The sequence below is a fragment of the Mirounga angustirostris genome, unplaced genomic scaffold (assembly GCF_029215605.1).
Source record: "Mirounga angustirostris isolate CCGP_5_RB_7025 unplaced genomic scaffold, mMirAng1.0.hap1 SCAF_4, whole genome shotgun sequence".
NCBI lineage: Eukaryota > Metazoa > Chordata > Mammalia > Carnivora > Phocidae > Mirounga > Mirounga angustirostris.
The window spans coordinates 137,996,992-138,001,646 of NW_026991712.1; the positions used below are offsets into that span (position 1 = coordinate 137,996,992).

Genomic DNA, 4,655 nt, shown 5'->3' on the forward strand with positions numbered 1-4,655 from the left:
CTTATAAGAGACATCACCAAGACCTAGAACTAACTTTCTGGCTCCAATTCCAGTCCACATGTTCTATTAATAAGAGACTCCTTTTTCCTCCCCTTTGTTTTCATGTAACTCTAAAGATCAAGTTCAATCATTATTCTATATAGTGAAGACACTACTGACTATGTAGCTATTTGAACTTAAAAAATGATGAAAAGACTGGCAGGTGGGCCACAGGTGTCCCTAGGAGACTGTAGACTACCATGAAACTTGCCTGATGGCTTTACCTTCTCATTAGAGTGTTCCTGCGCTCCTTGCTTGTGACCAAGTTGGACACCTGTTCACTACTTGTTTCCACCCCAGAAGTTCCAGCAGTTAACATGTGACCTTGTAATTGTCCATTTGCAAGTCTGTTTTCTCCATCTTAATGTTTCCCCTTGCATAGGGGCCATGCTAATCTTCTCTATACCATTCCAATTTTTGTCTATGTGCTGCCAAAGCAAGCTCTTAATGTTTCTCAAAGTGTGGTCTACAACCACCTACAGCAGAATCACCTATCAGGGACTGTGTCAGCTTCCTTCAAAGCCACAGAGTCTAGCATGATTCCAGACACAGTAGAAACCCAAATGATGTAGGAACAAAGAATTGGGGAAAGATTTTTTCCCCAAAGATTTATTTATTTATTTGAGACAGAGAGACAGAGAGAGTGCACGCACACGCATAGGGAAGGGGCAAGGGGAGAGGGAGGGAGAGAATCTCAAGCAGACTCCCCACTGAGCCCAGAGCCAGACTCAGGCTCCATCCCACCACCCTGAGATCATGACCCCAGGCGAAACCAAGAGTGGGCTGGAGCCACCCAGGCACCCCTAGGGGAAATTTTTTTTTTTTTAAGATTTTATTTGACAGAGAGAGAGAGACAGCGAGAGAGGGAACACAAGCAGGGGGAGTGGGAGAGGGAGAAGCAGGCTTCCTGCAGAGTAGGGAGCCCGATGCGGGACTCGATCCCAGGACCCTGGGATCATGACCCGAGCCGAAGGCAGACGCTCAACGACTGAGCCACCCAGGTGCTGCTAGGGGAAAGATTTTTAAGAAAATCCATGAATCATTCACTCTGTGCAAAGAGGGGCACAGACCATTTTTGTTCCTTGACTGCTAAAAATGAGCAGACCAAGATTCCTCATCAAACTGATTGCTCTTCCATATTTGGGGAGGTACCAAGCCACTTCAGTGATGGACCAGTTCATGGTACTCATTGGCTAAGATTCCCACCACAGAAAAACTCCATGTCAAACTGCTTTGAGGGACTCTTGTTCAGATTTCCGAAACTGTGGTATGGAGTTTCTAAGCCACTACAATTCCCCTTTGCATGCTCTAAAGTGGAAACAAAGCCCAACTTTGCAATGAATTCTCAACCTAATGCTGCTGGCTGGCCTCCCACTCAAAACAATAATTGGCTGCAAACTACACTGAACCTGTGAACTCAGGGAGCTCAGGAGAATAGGATAGGTAACCCAAGGGCAGATTCTAGCACTTGCTCATTAACTTCCACAGGACTTCAGATCTCAGCAAGTATACTTTATTGCTAAATGAATGGAAACGGCTAATGGTCTAGACAGAATCCTAGAATGCAGAGCATCTCTGGCTTTCGTATTCTTCCAAGTGATTTTAAAAATTGTCAGATTTCCCATTCCCCTTCAAATGGGGAGCTAGCAAAGACAGAATAACAGCAATAGAAGTTTCGGAACCCTACCATGGGTTGGGCACTATGTATGGCAGGATGCGTTTCTTGAGCGCTTAGTATGTTTCTTACGTTTTTTTCAACTTCAGTATCAGAACAGAGAAGACAAGATTATTATTATGATTTCATACACAGGGAAGCTGAAACTCAGAAAGGTTAAGTAAGTGGCCCAAGGTTATAGGCTAGTAAGCAGCAGAGCTGAAATGAAAACCCATCTTGATTCCAAATTCAATTCTTTTGCCTATCATGTACCTTTCTCTAAGTGAGAAAAAAAAAAAAGAAGAAAGAAAGAAAGAAAGAAAGAAAGAAAGAAAGGAAGAAAGAAAGAAAGAAAAGAAAGAATACCTGGCACCAATAGATCCCTGCCAAAGAAACCTTCTAATTTCTGAGGGACAACTATTTTTTCCTGTTAATTTCAACAAAGATTTATTGAGATTTGCTGTGTACGAGTAGTTTTACTAGGGATACAAAGATGAGTAAGATGGGTTGTCCTTAAGAACTTCATAGTTGGACGCCTGGGTGGCTCAGTCGTTAAGCGTCTGCCTTCGGCTCAGGTCGTGATCCCAGGGTCCTGGGATCGAGCCCCACATCGGGCTCCCTGCACCGTCGGGAAGCCTGCTTCTCCCTCTCCTACTCCCCTGCTTGTGTTCCCTCTCTCACTATGTCTCTCTCTGTCAAATAATAAATAAAATCTTAAAAAAAAAAAAAAAGAACTTCATAGTTATTGGGGAAGTTAGAGAACCTTAAATCAGAAAATATCACATACGACAAGTGACTCCTGGCCTTTCCACTTGCTGTTCCCTGCATCCTAAATGCTCTTTTTCCAGATATCTGCATATCACTGTCAAGAACTGTGAAGAGTCTGAGACTTTACCCCATTTGCAAGCCAACAAATCAGCCTACTCCAATCTCAAGGATGCTGGCAGAAGACACAAGGCTCCGGGGTTAAAGACAAAGGGCTTTATTACTCAGCAAGAGCAGTAGCCAGAGGGGGAGCATAAGCCCCAATTCCCCCTGGCAACATGGAAAGGGCCAAGTGACATCTGCACACTTGGGGTTGCACTGAAGAAGAGGAACCCCAAGCTTAGGTAACCCAAATCTTATTTATAATGAAATGCAAACAAAACTGCCCTTTGTCCCAGAGGGAGATATCTTTAATGTACTGGACAGAAGGAAAACTTTCCTTTTGCTTCAAAGAGAGACACTATTGCTACCTGATAAAGCTGTTCACTAAACAAACATCATTGAAAATATAATGCAGAATAATAGGGCACTTCGTACCTTGCTCACAATGCAAAGATGCAAAAAATCCATGGAGACTTGTCTCCCCGCATCACCTGGTTCTAGTCTGGATTCAAATATGAGGGGAGACCTTCCCTCACCATTCCCTTGAAGACTGTAACCCCTATATCCCTCCCTCCAGGAACTCCCTGTAACTTAGGTCTCTATTGTATTTACACCATCTAACATCATGTATGTTTGCTTACTTGCTTTGTTTATTGCCAGCTCCATGAAGGTGATGATTTTTTTTAAAGAATTCATTTGAGAGAGAGAGCAGAGAGAGAGAGAGCACAGGAGCAGGGGGGAGGGGCAAAGGAGAAGCAGACTCCCCACTGAGCAGGGAGCCCAATGCTGAGCTCGATCCCAGGACCCCGAAATCATGACCTGAGATGAAGGCAGCTGCTTAACCGACTGAGCCACCCAGGCACGCTGATGATGACTTTTTTTTTTTTTGGTCAACATATTCTTCGTGTCTGAAATAATACCAGCACACAGTAAGTACTCAAGAAATAGTTATTGAATTAATGAATATAATATGGAATGTCTAGAGAAAGAGGTTATATATCAGGTACAATGGAAGGGGCACAAAACCTAGGAGGGAAGTCAGAGAAGGCTCCCTGGAGGAGATGTTGCCTGAGGAGTATCACCAAGGATAGTTACCAGGCTGAAAGAAAACATCTCTGGAAGAGAGAAAAGCTTTTAAAAATGTACAAAGACCGAAACAAAATATAAGGAAAGGAACTAGAAGTTGGGGATTTCTATAGCAGTAGGTGGGAAGGGGCAGTGGACAAGGCTGTTGGTGAAGACAGAAGCCTTGGTCCTTGGCCAAGGATTTGGATATTCTGTGAGGGATGGGGAGCTACAAAAGGGTTTTAGGTAGAGAAGTCACATTTTAGAAAAGTTACACTGTAGTTGTGTGGAGGATGGCTTTAAGGCAGGGACACTTTACTCACATTGATTGACTGAACTCAATAGTAACTCAAAAGTATCTAAATATTTTTAATTAGGATGTTGAAATTTCTTAAGGAAAAGTGTGATACAGGTTTTTAGTTTAAAAAACAAGACACAAAGAATATCCAGAGCTTTATCAAGATCCCTCGTGGCTTTTTATAAACATAAGAGTAATAATTTAAACGTATGGTACCTTAGGAAACAAAGAGCAAGAAGTGACTTTCAGCTAGTCATTTCTGTATACTGAAATCAGATGACTTTCTTTCCATGGGCTTGGCAAAGCTTTGATTGGACATAATAAGCAGTATAGTTCTTTTCATCTTACCAAAAGTTTAAAATTTGTCTAAAAACTATTTAAGAGTAATAGAATTATGTATAAAGCAAATCAAAATAACTGTAGGGTGAGCATCTACTAGATGCAAGGGACTGCACTACTGCTCTGAGTTTATACTCTGGCTAGGGAGGCAAGACTTGGAAATATACAAAGTGAAATAGCAATGAGAGATATAAACCACAGATCAAGGCTATAGTAGAAGAAATGAGTTACACAAACACTGTAGTTTGCCTAGTGAAGCGATGACTATATATGGAAATGATATTATTAGTTAATACTTTTTGTGTGCTTACAAAGTTCTAAGCATGATGCTCTGTGTTTTAAATGGAGTTTTCTCATCTAATCCCTAAAGCCATGAGACACAATAATAACAGC

General features: G+C 42.1%; 1 non-coding gene across 1 annotated transcript; it reads right to left on the bottom strand.

The window, feature by feature from the left end:
• Positions 1 to 376: 376 nt before the first annotated feature.
• On the bottom strand, positions 377 to 479 carry LOC123860670 (U6 spliceosomal RNA). Its single transcript, XR_006794790.1, has one exon. It is a non-coding gene; the product is annotated as a U6 spliceosomal RNA (small nuclear RNA).
• Positions 480 to 4,655: the final 4,176 nt, after the last annotated feature.